Source organism: Varroa jacobsoni, unplaced genomic scaffold (genome assembly GCF_002532875.2).
Source record: "Varroa jacobsoni isolate VJ856 unplaced genomic scaffold, vjacob_1.0 scaffold_285, whole genome shotgun sequence".
Taxonomy (NCBI): Eukaryota; Metazoa; Arthropoda; class Arachnida; order Mesostigmata; family Varroidae; genus Varroa; species Varroa jacobsoni.
Window position 1 is genome coordinate 33,497 of NW_019213187.1, and position 23,550 is coordinate 57,046.

Sequence of the window (23,550 nt, forward strand, 5' to 3'; positions counted from 1 at the left end):
GGGAATGCCTGGAGCTGGTGTGTCACATTCTTAACGTGCTTTTCGCTAAATATATAAATGACAAAAGGAAGTATTGCTTTCAACTAAACAATAGCAAAGCTTATTCAACGTTTTCAATAAAAGTAGCGAGGTACGAGCACTATTTAAACATATTCAAACAGTGATGGAGGATGATTGGTTTTATTTAGTTTTCTAACCCCACTCAATCTTGTCAATGAAATGTTCAGCAATTATCCGGGTTTATCTTAGATAGTGATCCGTCTAGGAGTTTCCCCTGTATCGTACAGGATTGCCTTATTGTTTTCATTACCACTAAAGAACTCAGTTTAACCTAGGCTGTGTGCTATGGCGTGACGTATTTGCAGTATAGGGGTTAGTGGTCGCTTCAGGCTAGAAACAACTATCACACTTATCAATCTTTGGCTGAACCTCGAATCGGAATATATTGACTTCACTTCATTCAATAAGGGTTCGATTAATTCAAATAGTTAAAAACTGTCTTCTTTATTTTATAAGTATGGGAAATATGTATGTAATATACCTGAACAGAAGGGTACGTTGGAATCTACGAAAAAACAAATTACAGGTTCAACAGGTGAAAGTCTTTAGTGGAAAACCCTATTACACTATTTTTTTTATAGAAAAAAATATTTCGTAAGAGTAAACTTCATGCTACGTGTTATATGGCTCGTCAACCTGAGATATTTCCAAATCCTTACTTATTACAAAGGGGTATATACAAACATGCAGCTCAACATTGCACAGTTGCTAATTAGAGTAGTCCATAGCGCACAACAAAACAATTGCAGATATTTTAACTTAATAATATTTTTAAAAAAACTTAATTACTTTAAATCTAGCTTAGATAGGTATATGCATGAGGGACAAGATCAATAACGCCTACTTTGATGCCACATTTGCTTCAAAACCCAGTCGGCGATTTTAGGAGGGTGAAAGTAACTTTGGTCCAACTTCCCCTCAAGCGCACGCGACGGCCTGGTGCGTCATGGGACCTTTCTGCTGTAATTAAAAAAAAGCTATGCATTACAATGCATCTTTATTAGCGCTAAACATGCGGCAAACTATTAAAGCTGGAGCGTTGACAGCATCAATATAAGTTCATCAGAAACTCATTTTAAAATTGTTGTTGTTTTTTTTCCTTTGGTTGTATTTAGTTTCTCTTTTTTTCTAGGGATGTATTGTGATTCTCTAAGGAAATTAATAGACAAATTATTCTGACTCGAATATTGCGAGAAACACTATATAGGTTCGTGTCGTCGAACTGTAATAATATTAGATTGTGACCAGAATATATCTATGTTTCTGATACATTCAGGGTACACTGCGTGACCTCCTACGATTCGTCACCATTCATCTTTAAAGCAGATTTTTACCACTCACTCCTGGAGAACGACGATAAATTTAGCCTTGTAAGGGCATTGTAAGCATATTGAACAGACAATTTTGCGTACCCCCCGAGTCGATTCACGATTCACCATTATAGGATAACATCTTCTGAAGATTAATCAATGGTTTCTGCTGCAGTAGCAGATGAATTCTAAAGCCCACCTCGCGCCAAGCGTGTGCTACTCAGCAGCTGAATTTCTCCTAAAAGACACAGGTTTCTACTCCGTTGTGCTTTTCCTTCTTCTTCAGCCTCTTGCGGCATTTTCTGTGCGCAAAAATTTTAAACGAAAAAGGCCGATACGCGTCGTCCATCAGTTTCGTATTTTCGCTGCTTCGAAGGCGAGCGATAATAATAATATCCATTTCCGACTTAAGTGGTCCTGCACCCTTTCTTTGTTGACAATGCTCTGTCGGGTCGTGTATCTTCATCTGCAGGATATTGTCGAAGTTTAGGTCGGTCTGCCCAATAGACCGGCCTCGTCTACTGGGCAAACCGACTTAATATTCAATTTAATCATTACGAATTTTCCAGCGACGCTCTAGCCGTTTCGGGCTTTCGTCCATAATTCCAATGCTCGAAGATCTTCATCATCTTCCGTGGCAATTTTAGTATACATAGACGACCGACCGCAGTGTAGGCAAGGAATCATAATCTGAGCCAAAATTTGACACTGGCCAGCTCAGCATCAGACTCGAAGCGCCACTTTTTATTTTCGTTTCATTATTAAGAGAAGGCCCCTAGATTTACTTGCGGCTAGATTATTTGCCGAAAGTGTTTCATTGCAGTTTCCTTGCTGTTAAACTTGTACAACTCTCTAAATGCGAGATGCATAGGCGTGCGTCAAAGGTCAAGATTACTTGCGGTCACAGTTTTCTAGTTTAAATGCGCGAAACGTAAAGCTTGTGAAATCTTCAGCAAGTATCTTTTCTCGCAGATGAAAATATGGTTGGTGTAGTACAACGCAGTAACAGATTCCTGAACCACTGTCCCCACAAGGTCTGATTTTCGCGGTCGTCGCAACGGGGACCATGAATAACAAAGTCATTCTGACCGTTTAGCTTAAGGCGAATGTTTTCGAACTCCTTTCTGTACGTGTACCGAGTACAGCTGCAGCGGTCTGTCAAAGTGCCAATAATCAAAGACCGTTGTATCTATCGTACGCGGCCGTGTTTATACATTTCAACAAGCCAGCTGCTGTTTCGACATGATTTTTAGTTAAGATCTACTCTTACGGATGACGACGTTAACTTGTTATTTCTAAAATGGTCGGGAGTTGAATAATAACAATGATAAAGCACTGGCTTCTTTTTAATGCTCTCATGAACCAAGAACTCCCAACGTTCTTTGATGTCGTCCCATGTCGAACCGACAATGTCGGGACACGGAAACTACACAGGCTTCCCTCAGGAATAGGCAATCGCATATGAAAGACCATTGGCTACAGACTATATATAGCATCTATACAGGAGCAGTTCGTGCGTGTGGCAAATTGAATTGTTGCGTCGTTTTAATTATTAACGTTAATCACAGCGTCAAGTTATGTAGGAGGGATGAACAACACTAAACTGTACAATTAAGAGATAGCGTCAAAACAAGTTACAATGCTACATGCATTGAATAATGTCAAATTATGAACTAATAGATCATAAAGTTCGATTTGATCAATACAGCTATGTACAAATTGATACGGAACAATTAGAGCAGCAAGTAGCTTCTGCCCGGTTCACTGAAGTTGTGCCGATGCAAAAAAAATACTAACCGCTATCAAAATCAGCCGGCCGGAGCAAAATAAAGGCCTTAAATGTAAAGAAACGACTACACTATGCGTACGAAAGCTTCTAGAGAACAATACTTCTATAGTACATCATTATTTTACCCATTTTGAACTTTTAAATTGAGTGTCCTTAAGTGCTTGTACATTATGTTTTCTAGAGTAACCACTTCTTCCACCTCCACTATCTAATGCAACTTTGGCAGAGTGTTACCATTACAATGTTTCCTGAATTTTCTGCCTTTTTCCGATTCTAGCACCTAAAACACTGTTTCTACCACCATTACGACTGAGTATACATCAAACGGGCTGTTTTATTTGTTCCCAGACAAAACAACTGCAATTACAACTGCAGTTGCTGTGGCTGGGAAAAACTTCTTCTCGCGTTGATTCCCAACTTTGTTCGTTAGTTCGCAGGTGAAAATTCTCAACTCAGTCAGAAGTTCGAGCAGTAACGAGCTTTTCGCTTTCGGCATTACCAAATGTTGGTCCTGGTATCGGTGAAAGTCTTATACGCTACCAAAGGCTCCATCGGCCTTAACCGAGGGAAGTGGCCGCAAAAGAATGAAGTGAGTTCAGCAGAACAGTGGCAGCCCTCCGTCCGTAAAATTTGCTCCCTGTGTCCATGTACATATGCATGCACGCGTGCATATATATATATGTGTATGTACTGGGTCTAAAGAGCTTTGAGGAACGAGGACTTGCTAACTCTCTAAGACTGGGCTCGCTTGAGCCGACTAATCTCTAAAAGGCTCTACGCTGTTCGGTGTACCAGTTCCGTTACTCGCATCATGCATCCCAGGAACACGATGATAGTTTTGCCGGGTTCCCAGCAGTTAACGCTTCTTGCCTTCTTGAGGTCGTTCATTCTGAAATGTCCTTCTTTCTTAAAAACCTTTTTTGCCCTAGCTTTCCTTCTTCCACGTCCATTGCAAGTCCGAATTATGTACGTTTTTGTGTATAAAGGAACGAAGAGCTATCCTCCCAGGCGAATTCGGTTGTCACCCCACTCCTTGGAAATGTTCAATCCTTAAGAAATGCCCTTGCGGTTACAGCCCATGGGTTTTGGCTCGTTGGCTATCAAGAAAGACTGTGCAACGAAACTTGCAAGAGAGAGTCCCGAAGCACGGAGCTATTTATTATCAGAGCACATGAAGCTAGCTTGTTAGTCTCCTTGAGCTGACGATATGAAACGTTGCGTAAGGTGGCATCGTGTTTTGGGCTAGCGGAGGGTCAGTAAGCGTCTGCCTTCATTGTTGTTGAGAACTCCGTGAGTTACAGTCTGCCTAACAACCGTTTCAATAGTCAACTGATGCCGCCCCATCTGCTGTAGTCAACGATAAACATTTCCTTAATTAAACACGTAAATGTCTGAAACACTGAGGATCTATGCCCTTCCTGAAGACCCATGCCGAGTTAATCAGCAAAGCCAATATATCATGTTCCCTATAAGGACGCAATTTACTAGCCAGGGTGTAACTTACGAACAGTAAGAATATATTCTTAAGGTTTCACAAGTGTTTTCCCTCTAAGCCGAAATGTAGGTACCCTAGCCCATTACATCTACAGAGCACAGCAGCGACTGATCAGCTGTCCAGATGAATAGGTAAGTAACTACCGCACTCATTTTATGAAAATTTAAAGAAACAGGTGATCTGGGACAGTGTGGCCTCTCGCCCCATTCGAATACAGTGGTGAGTACGTTTCATTCCGTTTTGTCAATGAATGCTCAGAAGAATGTTCGCTTACATACATAAACTACAAAATGTACGTATATTTAATAAAGAGATGCGGTTAATATTAGCGTTATTTTGTTGGTAAGAACTTTACACGCATAAACTGTAATTAGCTATTAGATGTGCCACATCAAGGGCACTGTCGATCGAAAACGACAGAGTAACACCTGTTGTAATTGCCCCACAGTGGCAAGCTCGGCGTTAGTTAATTCTGTCGGTATGTAGCCGTAGCAGAAAGATGCTTTTCAGTAGCGGCACAAGTAACTGTTATTAACGTATCATTACTCGATTTTCGCAAATCCAACGCCGTTCGGTGCTGTTGTAATTTTTCGTCTTTCCTCGTCTAGTTATTTCGCCGATATCTTCCCTTATATTTCCATATCTTTTCTTTTCACAGTTACCTGCAATACTTGCCTTCGCTGCTGTCCTGTTTCTATTCTTGTCCATTCATTTACATGAATCCGCACATTCTTTTCGTTTGGTTTTCCGCAGCTTTCGTCGGCTTCTATGTCCTGATATTCTACGGTGTTATACTGTCTGTCATTTTTAGTTTCAGTCAGAGATACGTTAGATGCAATGATGCAGGGGAACACTGACGGCGAAAAGAGTCACCTAAACGCCGCTAAAGCACTTTGCGGTGATAATCTTGGGTCGGGCGTTCTATTAGCAGTTTTCTCGGGGGGCGGGCTCGGAAACCACGCCCACTTTCGCCACCGTCAGGCTAGACCCTATGTTCGATTTTGGCGGTCGCGGCTGTTCTCGTCGATAGGTATGGCAGGACCAGCCCTGTTAAGAGCAGCGCTCCCCCGATCGACACCCAGAGCAGAACGAAAAACAAGTTAAGAAGAACTACTATTGGCACCAACAATAGAATGGGCTGAAGAAGCAGTAGTAAAAGGAATGGAAAGACGTAAAGCGACTCTTGCTGTTTCATCTTTAGTAAAGGTCTGTGCGATGATAGTTTCAACCATGGTCTTAGCTTAGAAATTGCAATATTATTATTGTTGTCGTTGCAGCGCTTTCCTCTCGCACGGGCCTCCTGCTTACACATGTACACTATGATTTCGTGTTTATCTGTCGAGATACACAAGGGAACGGACACACGTTCACGTTTCTGCTCGTCTGTTACAGTTTTTTTAGGTCAGCCTAAAAATCAAAGGCAGGAAGAAACATCACCACAGGCGCAGCCACCTACAAAGCGAAAGTCAAGAGACCAGATTTCGTATGTTATTTACAACAATAGTAAGGCAGCGTTTTTTTAGTTCAACTGATTCGCGCAAGGAGGACCCCGGGAGGGGGGCGGGGGGTACGAAAAACAATAGGTTGTAAAGCCACAATCCGTCGAGCGTGTGAGTCACTGGGATGAGGTCAGCTAGACCGTTGAACTCTATATTGGCTTCGATTTCATGTAAAGGGTAAAAGAGACCGCAAACTGACGGATGAATAGACGGATATAGCATAAAACACCGCCTCGTTATCTGCAGTTAACAGTTAAAATAAGATAGGAAACAGCATTGATCGAGGAGAACCATGAAAGGTGGTGTAACCGGCGATGCTTCCTTTAATGATCATATTTGACGTATACGGTCTTCGCTTCCATGGCATAATAGAAACCAGATTATCGGTCACTTAAAATCTGATGTTAATAAATCAAGTAACTGAAACAATTTGAGGAAAAACGCACGATTGGCTTCCTGTGCTATAGACGTCAAATTGCGCGCGTTCACCCCTACATTACTGCGCAAATGTAACAGATAAAAATAGTATGGCCCATAAATGCGTTGAAGTGGCTGGCTTCAGGACGCACTTCGTTTAACTAATTAAAAAATATGTTATTTTTATTTTAGCTTAAAGAATACTTGCTTTTTTTTTTAAGAACTTATATGCAAAAGGTACATGCATGAATGAACTAATTGCTAGATAGCCACGAACCGTTCTATATTAGCATGTTTTTGAGCATTAGGAAATAGATTATACCTTGAAGCATAAAGCTTGTTTATGGTTGGCGCCACAAAAAACAGTACGAACAACTGAATTTTCCTCCGTTTCCCTTTAGGCTGAACCCAGCGAAAGACTCCTCCTGTATAACCAATAGTATTCTGAATACCGGCATATGCATAGCGAATTAGTTTACTTATAATTGGCCAAACGCTTCGTTGACTAGAGGTCTCGATCACTATATCTTTTATGCTCGCGCACCCACTAACAATAACCGTCAGTCATCGAGCAGTAAAATGAATCAATATTTCATTGTTTTTTTTCGACCCGAACCAGCACTGTCCCGGTATTCGTCGTAGATGGCGTAGGGGCTTTTATCTGACCTTGATAGCCTTGCGGCCTCTAAATAAAAGGTCGACAATGAAATCCTTTAAGAGGCATTGGCAAGCAATAGCGGCTAGTGTCCAAGAACGCTTTGCACGTAGACTGTATGTTGTGAGCATTATTCCATCGCAATTTTAAAGTCCGCGTGCCTTCAGTGTGCATGATTTAATGACTTGCCATGGAAGTAAACTGCAGCCTTTGATTTTACATCAGTGGTACTGTTGCTGGGGTGCCGCGAGACGTTCACATCCATCTGACGTACAACACTGCCGAACTATCCCGGCCGGAGGCCATTTATGTCAGAGTATTTCGCCAGCCCGGTCTGGTCCAGGCAGGATAGGCAATGTTCTCCGAAGCAGGCGAATTTTTTCAGCTGCCTTGGACCTGAAAAGGTCCCACAAATCTAGCTCGCATCATAGAACCGGGCCTTCCCTGGTCTATGCTCCTTTGACGTTTACGACAGTTTATCTAGACGCACATAGTGAAACACAAACTTAGCTATCGATTTGACCCTATTCTTAAGCATTCTCGAGTAAGTCAAGCGACGTTAGTGTTCTTAAAACACTACGCGATAATAAGCTTCGTTTCATTATCCAAACAACTTTATGATGTACATCGTAAATCGTGACGCGTCCCGTTTACTTACGCAAGAATGCAAATAACTATGGCAGCTAAATTAGTATTTAATGCTAGCTTATAAAAGTTATCAAGCTAAAAGGATGTATTGATACAGATTATTTATTGTTTGCGGCATACAGTCCTCGGCCAGCCTAAGAGTGACATACTGCAGGGATAACAGCCAACCGGTAGAATATCCTGTGGTTCACTGCAGATGTTTAATAGCTGCTACCATTGACTGGTATTAGAAATAATGGCATGGGGACTAAATTTCCCTAAACGGGCAGTTCAGGTCCCAAAGCTGTCGTTACTAATCGCCTTCGAAAGACGAGCGGGGTTTGTTTTATCACTAACGCCTCACAATTGACGCTTAGGACAACAAGCTAGCCGCTGCGAAATTCAGTTAGATATATTAATGGTGTAGCTTAGTGGGTACTGTATTTATATGCTAATCTTAGGGATAGGTCACGAATTCGCGCATAGACACCCAGCTCGTTTCATGCTGGAAGCCCGGCGTCTGACGGAGTGCCCGACGGTGATGCCAGACGTAAAACTCGAAATTGTATTAGTGGCGTCTTCGCAACAACAGTCACAAACAATGATCAAACGTTTCGGCGATGACTAGACACTTCCGTCACAAGTTTATCGTGATTTGGCAATGTATGCGTGCGGGTTGGTCCGGCACTCGAAGAAGCGGGCGCGTATCAACTTTAATTGCTTTCAGAGGAATATTAGATTTAGTCGAAATTGCTCCGAGTGACGAACAGGGTGCCGCAGATCACTCCATATTCAACTGAAAGACCGAGCACATACTACGAGGTCGAGGAAATACGCAACCGGGTCGTCAGAGTCCTAAAGCGACATCTTTCTCTCGTCGTAAGTGAATACAGACTAAGGACTTACTATTTGCCTTTCTGGTACGTCCCAGTATGGGCTACTTGGTGCACAGGGCAACCGTGGCGTGGAATCTTATGCAGACAACACACATCTCCGCTTCATACAGTGCACACTATTTATTAATACATAGACAGACCGTTACGATATTGTTCAGTGACATCCGCTGGAGCAGGAATAGCAGCAACGCTGGTAACAGTCACACGTCAATATGTTCGTTTGTTTCCAGGCAACACGGTCAGAATGCGCTGTTTTTGGCTGGAAACAAATTCTATTTTCCCGTTCCTCGACGGCGCATTAAGCTGGCCACAATTTTCACCGCTTTTGTTGTGTTGGTGGCCAGCCGACGAACTGGAAAAGAAAAGCTAACTTAGAAGACGGGTCGAAAAACAAGGCTTCGGGTAGATGAAATGAAAAACCACTGTAGCAAATGAGAAGAATGGGGAAATGAGCAGAAACAACTTCGGACAGCCGCGTACAAACACTGTTGCAAGTTTGGCACTAATACAGAGAGAAAACGTTTTTGTATAAGTAACGTTTTTTTAATTACACCCTTTGGCCTGGCCAGCTCACCACTAACGTTTGAAACGTTAGTCATTTTCATTATTTGATAGGGAGAATATGGAAGAGGACGCGAGATGGAAATGCAGTATATATGAATACGTCCATGAATATATTGCGATGAAGTACGAGGGTCATTTCGATCTATGCCATTTTTGGCACGTCTTCCCAATACGTAATCCAAGTTAAAACAGAAAGCTCGTTCTGCATTCAACCAATAGCAAAGTATCTGCATGTAGTATAACCAGCAGCGCAACTGCTCTACAACGACATTCGTACGTTACTCATAGCATAGACATGTAATGCTATTCATAGCATTCAGCCAGTCTATAAAGCAGCCTTGAAAAGTCCTCAGCCCTCTTCTTCAATCTCTAAATCAAGAGGAAAAACTTCTTTCCAAATATAATAGCCGGATAGAAAAATCGTTGATCGATACCGATGTCAGTAGAGCTTACGCAACGCCAGATTCAGAAAAAGAGTTATCACTTAGTCCGAATATTGTAGAGATGTTGAAAAACCAAAATGAATCGAAGTTCAATTGAGGAAAAGAACACAAAAATAATGTTTGTTCTTTTGCTGTTTGTACACCAGCTGCCTCGGCCAACTGCTCGTTAGAATTATAAGTCCCAGAGGAACCTCACGTATCCCTGACAGGATCTTGTATGCAACCAAAAAGTTACGCACATATGCAACGTTGCATCTCAGTACGCAACGATAACCATTCGAGGTAACGATTATAAAGGTCCCGCGTGATTGCACCCCAATCCAAATCACCTAGCGCACGTGGTGGCCTAGCCATTTCGCGTCGTTCTGGCCAGTTTCTAACCCTTATCTGGGCTAGGTTTTATAGTGAGGTAGTATAATATGATCTATTTTAGCTCTGTTAAGGCTTTCTGATGTTGCACGTCATTAGGGGCATAGTTGCCTCAGCAGCTGCAACAAAATTTACAGACAGAAAACATCAGTATTTTTCTATGTTCTGCTTATTTCTCTTGAAGATAATGTGTTTCCGTAGATGGCTTCACAATATATACAAATGGCCAAAGCAGCTTGAAAGTTTGTTCACGTATAATAGAGCCTATAGACAGCGTTGTTTGTCTGTAAAGGGACAGCCTATACGCGTATATGTCTCAAATGCGTATATATCGCTAAGCCCAACGTAAGGCTCCGCGTTATATACAGCATTTGTAACAGCGTTGTTGAACTTGGTTGATCGTTTGGTTGGTTCATAATATATAGTATAATTACATAATAATATAATAGGCCATGCGACTTCATCTTGGTGGAACACGAGGCTCCATGTAGATGGCGTTCGATGACCAACTGCAGCGTACCGGAGCAATACCACGGACTCGGAAAGAAGAAAGCGGAGCTATCGTATCAAAACTAGCCGTTGCTTAACAAGTTAGAGAACTCATGGCGACAAGTGTCTAACCAACAGTACATTACACTTTCCCCTTTACACTTAGAAAGCCATTAAACGTGATTTCAAGTTACTTTACTTCATTTTTGCGATATCTTAAAAACAAGGAGCTATGCCGCAGTTATTGCAAATCACATGTTGCACCTAACCGTTCTCACTGATCTATAGTGCTCTATGGAGTCGAAACCCGTATGCAAAAGACAGGCCAAAAGTAGACTTACGGCAGGGACATGTATAAGTAGAACGATAGGAGAAGGCAGGGTTTCTGTTTAGACAAAGCGTAAGTTTTCAGCTTTTATATGTGCAGTATATACATAGTACATGACCACCGCATACCTTAAGCACTATTCCTAACAAAACAGCTCTGCAATAGAAGCATCAGTTCCATTTCTGCTAGCAGTTGTCGATTAGAAACACCTAACCAGCCGTTCCCACAGAAACGTCCTTTAGACGCTGATCTTTTTCTTTTGATTTAAAAAGGCCGTAGTCAGAAGTAAGGTCGCAACAAAAATAATGTAAATACCTGCAAAGCCGGTGTACAAAGCGCAGATAAAAAGTACTGGGATCATCACAGCTTTTCAGCGTAACCGTGGCAGCTTCAACGTGGTCCTCTCCGTAAAACGAATTATGCGCCAAAACGTTGTTGTGTGAATGCGACCACGTTCCGCTAGTACGTCTGATACAACAATATCCTATATAGCGTTGAGCCCAATAAATCCATACGATATCTTGTGGTGTCTTGCTGATCGAACTTGTTATGACGGCGAGGGGAACTAAGCAGCGTCTGTCAGTCTGTTCTTCATCGTTTAAGGGATAAGATGTGCTTCTTGATGGTGGGTCGTCACACCTAGCAACGACGCACATTAGCGCGTCATGTGGCGCCAACATCGGGTTGCGCCCAGTAGTAAAGAAAGGGGCACATACGTGGGTTAAAGCCGAGTTATATCTGTCATAATACCATCGTGTATCAATGATTTGATCGATCAATGAACTGCTCCAGATCATTTTGGCAAATCAATCACACCGACTGTACAGTCGGTATCAACGCCGCGGGACATCGAAGAGCCGAAAGTATTATCGCTTTTTGTTGGTTAGCAATGCCTGAGACGATCGCGATACACACGCACACGGAAAGGGACGAGGACACAAATCTGCAGACGAATATCCTCAATAGAAGTCGATACCCGATCGACTTCAATTGAATGATGGTAATAATATTAATGCACAAACATTTAATGCGTCACTCAGCCTGAGGTGGCGGAATGGCAACAGAGGGGTGGCGGAGCGCCGAACAAGAGGACACAAACGGACGACGCGGTCACATTCCTATCGTTCAATCGATTTTACGTGAAGTGCAGTAATTCGGCTATTCTGGAGTATAACATAACAGCGATGATAGATGAACTAATAACACTAACTGACTGCTAACACACGGTAACAGAGACAGTCCTATAATATGGTGGTTCTCATATCTGCTCTACATACACGAAATTCCGATTCGTTCCCAAATATAACGAAGTTTTTTCCTATGTTAGTTTGCTCGAGATCGTTTCCTTTTTCTCTATTTTCGTTTTCATGATTTAAGCAATTACAATACAATGAAAATATCGCTCAAAAAAAGAGTGTAAAATATTCTCCATGGACAATCGTCGGGCCAGCGCAAGGCTTGCGGCAAAACTCCACATATTCCGATCCACCTGTTTTTCCTCCAGCTGAAGCCCTCCGAGTACTTCAGTAGTAGTACGGCTGCTTGCCGCTGTGGAGGGCCGATACTAAATGTTGTCAAAAACCGAAAATCTTTAGAGTTTGCTAATAGTCTTTAATAATAATGCTTCTTCATCTTAATAATAACAACAACAACTTTTCTGCATCCGCCGAGTCCCAATGAAGTATCCAATAGATATATAAGTGGGCCTCAGCAGATGGCGATGTTGGGCTGACTAGCCCAAATCAGAACAAACACGTTTAATGATAACTTCGCAGCCCGCACCTGACTGCATTTTTTGGAACGCTTGCAAACCTACGTAACTCGATTAAAATAGCCTATAATGTTTGCATTTAAGGCTATAGTAATACACGAACTAAACGACGAGGCGAAGCTCTTCATCCTGGATAGAGCATGAGAATAGTACGTAGCTCATTGGTCTTCACTTGCGAATTCTAGTTGTTCCGTTGCTGTTAAGTTTGCTGCCATAGTAGTAGTAGTAGTAGTAGTAGTAGTAGTAGTAGTAGCACTATATTCCGATTACCAGCGACACAATATATAATACGTAGCAGTCCTCATTGGGCTTCAGTGACTGTTGCTTCTGCGTTCACTTGGCATCACACGTAAATTCAACGAATCCGACTCGCTGGTCAACAATGGCCCTCGTGTGTAGCGCGCACAGAATCGTTGGGTCTCATGTCTACGATAACCATGGCACCGGCAATAGCAGTGGCATGACACGGTTCATATGCTAATTTCGATTTGCTATGGAAATAAGCAGCTGCTACGACTGATGGTCGTTGGCTGGTACAGAACTATTATCTGTTGACGCAAATAAAAACTGTAGTCTTTACGCAGTACGTGCAGAGTTTTTGGACAGTAAAAAGTCATAAAAGTGCCACACAATCCTCTTCACTTGATCCACCCTTGATCCATATCATTACCGCCTAATTACGGCTATATCAGTGACGCACAGATGACTGATAAAAGCCTATTTAGTCGCTAGTTAAATTAAATATTCGTCCAATAGATTTTTGCATTTAAGTCTTTGTTTGTCTTTTCATTGTTTTTCTTGATCTCCTTTTCATTGCGGAACAATTGTCCGTACCGGGATGCACGCAATGGCAAAAATCAATCGACTAACGCAAAGGCAAATTGAAACGTTTTACGAACCTGGAAGCCCGCTAATAGTGTCGCTGAGATCATATTAACAAGACGTTGTTATGGGCTCGGGCTTTTCCGATCACATTTGTTGTCTTCATGCAATCGAACAAGAAGCTAGACAAATCGTAATTAATTAATTAATTAAAAATTACTAGACGGTAATTAAACTGATAATCAGCGAAATTATTATCGCTAATCCAGTAATGAGCATTAAATGCGCATGAATTTAAAGAAATTTGAAGAACAGTTGTGAGTAGTAAGTGCAGTGATCGGATACTCTCGGATAAGTTCTTCGTGTAAAAATCAGCCGGTGCCTTATCTAATCTAATGAAGTTTATCTATAACCCAAAAGATAATTGGTGTCAGCCAATTTCTTCGTGATCATTCTAAAGTTTGACAGCGTCCGAACTCCTTTGCCTAATAGAGCACTATAATTGGGCTATAGTAGTCAGATCATTTTTGAATTGCTTTGAGCATCAAGTAAAGAAGACACTTAAACTCTTGTTTTTTGCAAAGGTAAGAACCTGAAAAGCGTGCACTGTCAAAACTAGGGCCTTTAAAAGCAACTGGTGATGTAGTTCCGAACAAAAAAACAGATCTAAGTTCATCAGTTACTGCTACCATTCGACTCAGTCGCCTTTCTTGTCAATTTCATTCTCGTCTTCTGACCTGAACCCTCAAACAGACCTCACTTTCACGTTTACCTCAATCGTATGCACCAGTATTTTAGCAAAACATAACCTGTGGACAGGGAAGCATTTGGATTTCGGTTCTTGGGTCTAAATTTGCTGAACTAATGACGACCCTCACCTGGAGTCACTAAGCGCATCAATTTATGAAATTAACTTCTATTGATATTAGCTGCATAGGTACGATCACACACAAACCTCTAAACAATACCAACATATGTGTTTCGTAATCCGAACCCGTTTAATTGAAATTAATTCAATTAACGGACACTAATGCCATGCCTGTATTCCATATAATGTATAATCTGTATGCAAATTGAAAATGTCTGCTCATAGAACTACCCAGCTTCAAACTAAAAAAACGACATTTTAAGTCATGGTTGAGGAAGACAAAGAAAAGAGCCTATGATGATGAGGCCTAAGAGCCTATTTGTTAGCTGAATGCAAAAACATATTTACACCCCTGCCGCGTCGTTATCAAATCGGTCGATCACGTATATATGTCACGTCAGCTGCATCTTCCCAGCAATGTCTGCTCAGTGAAGTAAGCCACTGGGGCACGCGCCGCAGATTGCTATCGGCCGAACCATAACAATATACTCAGCGGGCTTTTTTAGAACGTTCCACAAACATTTTTGGTTACTGCAAATTGAATAGCCATGACAAAAATGCCTCTTTTAATTATACGAATATCCGTGACGGATTCATGTAACCTTCGATATGTGTCAACAGCAGCAGTTAACCTGATGCTGGTCATTCCACCTCCCAGCGCTTGTTACGTGTTTATTGAAGTATTACAATAAATCTACGACACAGGAAGCCGCCAGCGGCTACCGGTGACATTAAAGGCAGGCGCAGGCCCAATTGTGTAAAGGTTCTTTGGGGGCTGCATTCAAGGGAATCATTGGACATAAAAATGTCTTTGGCTGTAGGACGGAATCGGCAACGGGACTTTAGCTTAAACAAATTCGTCTAAAACACACGTTTACCAGAACCATTTACAATATTCTACTTTTTACTATTCTTATTTGTTTCAGCGTGTGCATTAGTTTGAAAAAGTCGAGCGTAACAAGAAAAAACTGAGACGTTGTGCATCGTTGCTTTTCCGTACAAAACGTATATTTGCATTATGAGGACCAAACGCTTTTCATTCGAATAAGATTAACGTGATCACCAGTCACACAGGATCGGAAATGGTTGATGACGGTAACAGGTGTCAACAATCTTGGAACAGGGATGACCGATCATTTCATGGGGCAAATTGAAGAGCCCTACTGCACTGCATGCAGAAAATAAGTATATAACGGTAACTAAATGTTCGAACGTATACACGGTTTGCCTTGGCCGTTGCGTCTTTTCTAGATAGGAGCACATTCAAATCCGCAGAGGAGGTTATATGGAAAAAGTCTTGCCGCCTAAGTTACGTACAACTGAATTGTGTCCCTATAAGAGGTTTAAAAACTAGGTCCAAATAAGAACTCTGCTACCGAGACATACCTTTTCAAGGGTAGCTGTGGCACATACATAGACTGATCGAACTAATCATTTGAATATTTTCGCTCAAAACAAATTCGATAGATCCTCAGGTACGCGGTTAGAGGTAGTACGGCATATTATGATCAGAACAGTTCCGTTAAGCAATTTAAATGTTTTTGTATTTTTTCTTGGCGCAGATCCAATTTTTTACTGCGCACATGATTTTTTCAAGCCGTCATTTGTATACATAGGCGTGGGTTAAGGTAAAGCGTAAAGAGCCATAAGCAGTGTCGACATTATGATTCCGAATATTTCCCGTACAACTTATATCACATCATTTTCGTTTATAGCTGCTGTAGATAGTTGCACGCCACGTCAAAAGAGCTTTGCTCTCAATGCAACAGATGCACTTTTTCACAACCTTTAGTATCCTATTGTAAAACATTGCCATGCAAACCACCTTAGCATCTTAAAAACTGAGAAACTGGCTTACAATATGTAATGAACCGTCATTTTCGGAAGCTTTACAAAGCCCCATGTGATATAAGCGTGCACCATCCGACTATGAACGCCAACGTTGACGCACGGCGAGAGAACTAAACGGAGTTACTTAAGAAATATTGTACAATGAAGAACCTGTGAAAAGGCTTTCGAACGCCAGTATAGCTGTGATTAGGACGGGTCTTCTCCAGGAGCGAACAGGTAGCAGGATCAAAGCCGATTATTCGATTTCATTGATAAAGACGTGGGAACCCGAACGAAGCTTGGCTTGAAGACCGAACCAATATGTATATCGGACCTATTCGTCATTCACCGCTTTGCTTTCTAATTTAAAAACACTTGGCCGAATGTGACGCTATTATCGTCGAGCAACACTAATTTCACAAACTGCAAAAAAAAACGTCACGTATTTATCGTGCTGCCTACATCGCTTCCAGTTGGCTCCAATTCACATTCATCGCACGGGCTATTGAAAACGAAAAAAGCAGGACAGTCGTTTTAATTCGTACGCACAAACTGCACGGCCTAAAAATTATTCAACGGAAGTGAGATCAACGTTTTGCGAGTTCCTAGCGGAAGCTTTGAAGTTCACATACAGTATACAGAGCATGCAGCGTTGTTGTATATAACAAAAGGTAATTTTTTCCTGGATAATTTGATTGAAGAATCGAAAAATATTTTCTTGTAACTTTTATAATTTGGGAATGTGCAGACCAACGTATGCTGCTATTAACGACAACGACATCGGGGCAGCGATAGAAGGGAGACAAGGTTCACTATCTAGGTAAGGTACTTTATTGATAATAGTTTTGGTACCTACGGTTAACTTCTACCAAATGGCCAGCGAGAACAGGCTTGCTTTTTTTTCCAAAGCAGCTGAAGGGCTGAAGACGATAAAGTCATGCAACGAAAACACAATATGGTAGAGCAACCGCTTTATGCTTCTCTCGAAAGTTATCTAACATAACCACCTGTTGAAGCCGGGAATTCACTCCCAAGTAATGGAAGCTAAAGAGATACGAGATAAATGCGGTGGGGCCTATTCGCAATCACACGCCTAGACCCCGTTTGCATTCTTCCTAGTCCTCCTAGTAGCTCCACACCGCAGTGACAACATAAAAGCACTTATCGCGCAGTTATTTACGCCGAGCACTCCCACTTCTATCTCAACGTATGAATCGATGCAAACTATAAGATAAGGTAGGCTCTTCTTGCTTGTCTTGCACGGCCTGAACCATCGTTTTACCTCTAATCGAGTGGGACCCAAACTTCGTCATTTGCTCTGTTCCTCTTGCCCATCATTACATTATGACGAGTCAGAACCACAATCCACCCGACATCGCACCCCACTGTAAACCGTGGCACGATCGCAAGTACTACCCCCGTGACATGGCGTGGTCTATAATACCAGCTAGTTAGGCTTTAATCGTCAGGCTATGTGGCTGCTTTGGGTGGGGAACCTTGTGGGTGGGGAAAGACATCGGTAGTCGTGGACACGTCGTGATATAGTATCGTAATAACAGTATCGCAGCTGCAGTTAGCAACGGATAATGTTACTGGTCTTGCCGAGGCTATCGCTGTTCGATGTCAAAGTCATCCCCGTCTAAGGGACCGAACATCACGTCCACCATGTCGTTGTGTCGCACGCCGGAAGGATTTTGGCGGGGGTGGTTGTTTACCGTGAGCGTCATTCAGCAGCTTCCCCCATTGGTACGTTTCATTCATTCGTTGCATACGCTGTGTAGACACTCCAGTAGTATTTTATCAGACGTTCTGTACAGGAGCATCATGTAAAAAACGATTCCGGCAGTGGGTGCTAACGCCAAAAAATGTCAAAGTTTACATAATCATTTTATTTGAATTCGATGGCGGTAAAAGTTATGGAGGGAAACAGAAATATATGGATGTCACCTATACGATATATATAGAAATAAACATTTTCATTTTATTTCAATTTGCCATTGTTCAATATGTACTATAAAATAGGGATACTGGATTGTAGCGAGTAAATTGATTCACTTGCAGAGTCACATCTCTCAGGAGGTAATCAGCATCGACCGCCTATCGAAAGACATCACACAGACAAGCTTTTATCTACCAGAGATACATGTTAAACGATTGTTTGCAAACGAGGGTACAAGAGTGTGATACAGTAATGCAACTGCTTATTAATGAATACCTGCTATGGCTGAAGGGTCTGGTAACAATCAATTGGTCTACTCGTGGTTTGTTCACTCATATCCGTCAACCGTAGATCTGATAACGGACGTAGTAATGGGTAATAAATCTGCTACAACCAAAGAATCTTTGAATACCGACTGGCCCTGTAGGGTAGACCAAGTATGAAGCGAAGACAAGCAGATTCGTCTGTGTGATTGTTTACCTTCCTCCTGCCTCCTCCAAAAAGAAACATACCGGACTATGTAAGTGCCCAAATTTAATAAAACTGTTAAAATAACATGTATTTGTAAATTTATAAATCAGCGTACATGAGAAGCGACTCGACTAATGGCAGGCTGACGATCTCACATATGTGACGTTGCTTATCTGATGGAAAATAATAAAGGTTCCCACTTGATAGAAAGAAGACGTATCTCAGAGTACCGCCGTAGTAACAACGCAAGTGTTCAAAAGCGTTGCAAAAATTCATTTTCGGATCGCACGCAATATTTAAAAAATCCTGAGTTTGTTCTTCGTGCGATCCATTGCGTCTTCCAGATCGGCCGACAAACAGAGAAAAATTACTGTAAACAACAAATAAAAAAATTAAGGAACATCATTTTTGCTTTACCGTTTATCTACTGAGCTGAAAGCGAGTCTTGCACATGCCATGGCTCAACCTGTCTCATCTATATATATATGTGTATGACTATGTATACACAAAGTGTGACTTTACACCCCTCATTGATGCGGCAAGATGCTCGTCTCGCAGATTTCGTCGGCTGGTTAACGTAGGCCAAGGTGTTTTTGTCTATGTCGATGTTGCCATTGTATTACAACCATGTCGGCACTGCCACATATACTAGAGGGAAAAGAGGGGTATAGGGGTTGGCGTTCAAACTACGATATTAATTTGTTCCGCACATCTCCGGGGTCACGCGTAGAGCGAAAGTGCTAGTCATAAGTAAAGACAACCGGACTATATCAGGCGAAAAGGTAAAGCGACAGCGAGCGAACGATGCGTTATCGCAATATCCAGGCTTGAATTTTTTCCGCTGGTATTTTTCCGTTCAGCTTAAAACCTTCACAGTCCTCGATTTCCGTGCAAATCATGTACGTTTGAATGTACCATAATAAAAGGTCTGCAGTATGTAGAGAATGAAACCGTCTTTTTTTATCCTTATACGACGCTTTTCGAAAAGGGTGATTATGCAAAAATAATTACGTTTTTAAGGGTGCAATATACAAGGAAGCGGACACTTTGTATTGAAGGCCGTAAGATAGCAAGATCCAAGAGGTTGCAATGGCCAGAAATGACGGTAACATATAGTTGTACGTCCAGCTGGAAAATAAGATTATGCAAACTACCTCTTTCTACGAAACATATATCGTGGTGGCTTCAACAAAAGGTTTTACGTCACATAGTCTGACAAAGCCTTGATGTAATCATACGCGATCCAAGGATGCTGGATGATGCCTATACTGAACCGAGGATGCGTAGATATTATATTGCGTCTGATACCATTTTTATGAGACTAATATTTTTGTAATAACAGAGAGAGATAGAGAACTTTGCAACTGAGTGTTATGTGCCGTCAGAAAACTTCTGCCACTTGACTCAATGCAGAACAAAGTCCATCGGGTCTTCTCTGTTTTCAGGAGAGTTGACTGGGTACTATATTTGTGCTATGGATTGCCATAAAGTACAACGAAATGTAACTTTATGACTCTTTTAGATACTAACTCTTATGGTTCTTCACACGTTAGCTAATACAATAGATGTATGCTCATTGTGCAACTACAACTATAAATAATTTTATTCGTCCGAAACAACTCATCCTATTTTATATGTTTGGCCAGTTTCTCAAACTCGTTATTGATTGTAGCATAATTCATTTTTTTGTCCAACAGGAAAAAATTTACTTTTCCTAAAGTCTAACAGAAAAATCCCAAACGAAGCTCAGCGCAAAACCAAATCTTCTTCCGTAATTGTCTTAACACATAGCGAATACGCCTTAGTTCCCACCGTAGTAACAATTACTGCCAAGATCCCATAACACAGCACACGATTTCTTGCTAAGTAAAAAAGAGATCTCATTACCGGAACCATGATAGTCGCCTATCGTGTCATAACCCAATGGAACCGACAAAACATTTGTGTATCCACACAATGCACTACAAATGGGTGAAAAGGTATCGTCAAAGTAATCAAAACATCTCATTTGGAAAAATGAAAGAGCCCCCCTACACCTATCTTCCAGTACAAATTCTGATCCGAAGTGCGAGTAGAAAATAGGCGAACTACTTCTACACCACAGATGTCCCTTAATCCATACGGTAGCAAAATCTATTGAATTTAATGAACATAGCCGGATATAGTTCTGCTACCACATCTTGCGCTACGCTTTGTGTTCAGCTTATTGACCTAGCTGTGCGCGGACACCGAGAAGTTCTTTCCGGTGACTTCGCCCACCCAAAAATCCTATAAGATTGTGTATGATATGCTCGTACTCAGCAAACCGTCTATCAAGCCACACCCATAGGCAGTTTGGTGGCTTTTCTACTTAGCTCGGAAATCTAATTCCTACCACATGACATCTTTTCGCGTCTTTGGGTTTTCCGCTTGTGAGCCTCCTATGTTAGCGAATCCGTCGCTTCCTTTCATATTTACGCCTGCTTTAGCCACAATTACTATTCCACCCGGTTTACACTACATACTTTCTAATAGGAAATTCTGCCATTTTACTTTATGGTGTGCCTAGCGCATACTGTATTAATGTTAAACATGAAGCACCAGTCACACATTGAAGTGAACTTCTTTATACACAGGAACGCGTGATGCAAAGCGTCCAGCATATTGTGACTTACGTTTGTGACTTTGTTTTGTTGTATCGCAAGGTTTTGTGCCGTGTATGCAAATCCTTCTGCACTCCTTTTTTGTCGAGGTTGACTCGAACTACGCTTGTTAAAGAGACGAATGAAGAAATAATTAACGTGCCCTTTTAACGCCGTTTGATAACTCCATATACGCTGATATTTAATAATCCATATTGTCGCCAAATCCTTTTCGTCAGTATAATAAATAGTATTTTCTAGTAGTACTATAGTACTTTCTGTTTAGACCTCAATGCGTCCAGTTACATCAAGTATGTCCAAATGACAGATTACTTAACCTAATCTCGAACACAAGACGCTACCGGTATCTCTTTATTCCTGATTAGGCTAGATTTTTCTATCGAGTAAGCTTTTCAAAGTTTGAATTTTCCCTGCCTCATCCAGGGATACAATTCAATTGCGATATTTGAGCGTCCGTGTTCGCGAAAAACAATATTGAAGGGCCGAAGCGGTACGTATGCATATTTACGCAAACATGGATGGTAATTGAAGCTTACAGAGGCCACTATAGTTATAACTATTATCATTAATGTTTACGTTACCCTAGGGGCTCGTCAAACTATAACAGTTCCTAGCTAGATAACTGGAAGACAGCTGGCGACCAACTGAGCTCGCTCTGGACTGGAGGAGCCCAGAGAATTTCGGCTACATTATAATTAGATCTGTATTAGCACACACGGCTGACGCTGGCACGCTCCGCAGAGTCAACTACATCACGGCGACTTCCGAACTCGAGCTTCATTCAGTAAACTAATGAAGGCGCATGTCATACGTTAAAATCGCACAGCGGGCAGGATTACGCTAGCAGCTGTGGCGGCAGCAGCTAGAAATAGCGCTGAACTACAAACGCTCATACGAAGCTAGTCTAAAGTCGTCTATGCACTGCTCGTTCAGACGCTACTTTAATGAGTACTGCTTAAAGGGACATGGCGTACTCGACCCAGTCGCACATATCAGATTTACGAAATAATATGCTACTGTCAGCTGAACGATGACGAGGATGAGATGACGGGAAGATTTAAATAAGCTACAAGGCGGTCGTAAAAATGCAGGTGCTGAACATTTCGGACAGAATCGAGGGGCAAGCACATATAGAAAAATAGTTAGCACACAACAGAAAACAGGTTTTAGGTTTGTTTACAGGAAACTTTTCAAGTAGAGGAAAAGCTTTCTGAGAGTAACTTTATGCACGTAGTACGTGTCGGCAGAAGAAAGTGTGTTATCAAACAGCTCATCCATGTGACAGTAGTCTCTACGTAGCTGATCCTGGACTTTTTCTTTATTAGCCCGCTAGAGTGAATGCTGTCAGAATTGAATGACTGACTGTTACTTACTGGCCGGATGTCTGACTGGCAAAGGGTCCACGTTCTCAAGCTGGACGGGCCGCCAAGCTACAATTTACGCAGGGATCCGATTCAGAGCACGCACGGCACAGAAACGCTCTGACAGGAGAGGCCGATGGTGATGGCAGCATCAGCGTTTAATGTTGGAACTAGACGAGTATGCAGTAAGTAATACGTGACTCCACGTGGCACCTGGCTAGTCATGTTACGGTGGACGGACTCAATTGCTCCACTTGCAGCCAGTCAGTCTACAAGAACGATAGAAAAGCAAGATTGTCTAATTGTTGCTATCTAAAAGAAAAGGAAAGATTCCTTTTGGAAGTTTATTATTAGTTATTTGGCTTCTTGCAGAATCAATGAATCTATTCTTGAAAACAATGAAGTGCTTGGTTCTGTGTCATTTATATATAAAATAGTAGAGAAAAAATTATACGACTAATACCTGCTAAGATTTACTTCAAACGTTCTCATGCTTACTCGTTTCTATCCGTAGCATAAACTGCTAAAGGACCACTCGAAACCAGCGATTTGTTTATCGGAGGGCACAAAGCAAATATTTTTTGAATGTTCTGAATCAATCATCCACTGAATGGTAGGGTAATTTTATCTACGGCGTGCTGTTAAAAGTGCGGTTGGGTTACATAACCCACAATGAAGATCGCGATTCACACGACGTGGTTATTAGAGGGGCTCCTATCTTCGTTAATCGCACGCGGTCGTGCGACACAACCTTACGCTACTCGCGCACTGCCCTCCAGCTGATTAGAATGAGCTCACTCAGCCACATATTCTACGATAAACCACATCTTCTGACTAAGTCTGTACCATGCGCTCATTGTCAAACATATTAAGAATTCCAGCTAGATTTCTTTGCTAAGGAGGAC

General features: G+C 41.8%; 1 protein-coding gene and 1 long non-coding RNA gene across 10 annotated transcripts in view; both read right to left on the reverse strand.

The window, feature by feature from the left end:
- The window catches only part of LOC111259004 (uncharacterized), an 89,361-nt gene that overhangs the window by 18,397 nt on the left and 47,414 nt on the right, over nt 1-23,550 (reverse strand). The window lies entirely within an intron of this gene.
- On the reverse strand, nt 8,845-12,410 carry LOC147753703 (uncharacterized). The gene is made up of 2 exons (XR_015310400.1): nt 11,257-12,410; nt 8,845-9,100 (listed from the first exon to the last, which is right to left on the reverse strand). It is a non-coding gene; the product is annotated as an uncharacterized LOC147753703 (long non-coding RNA).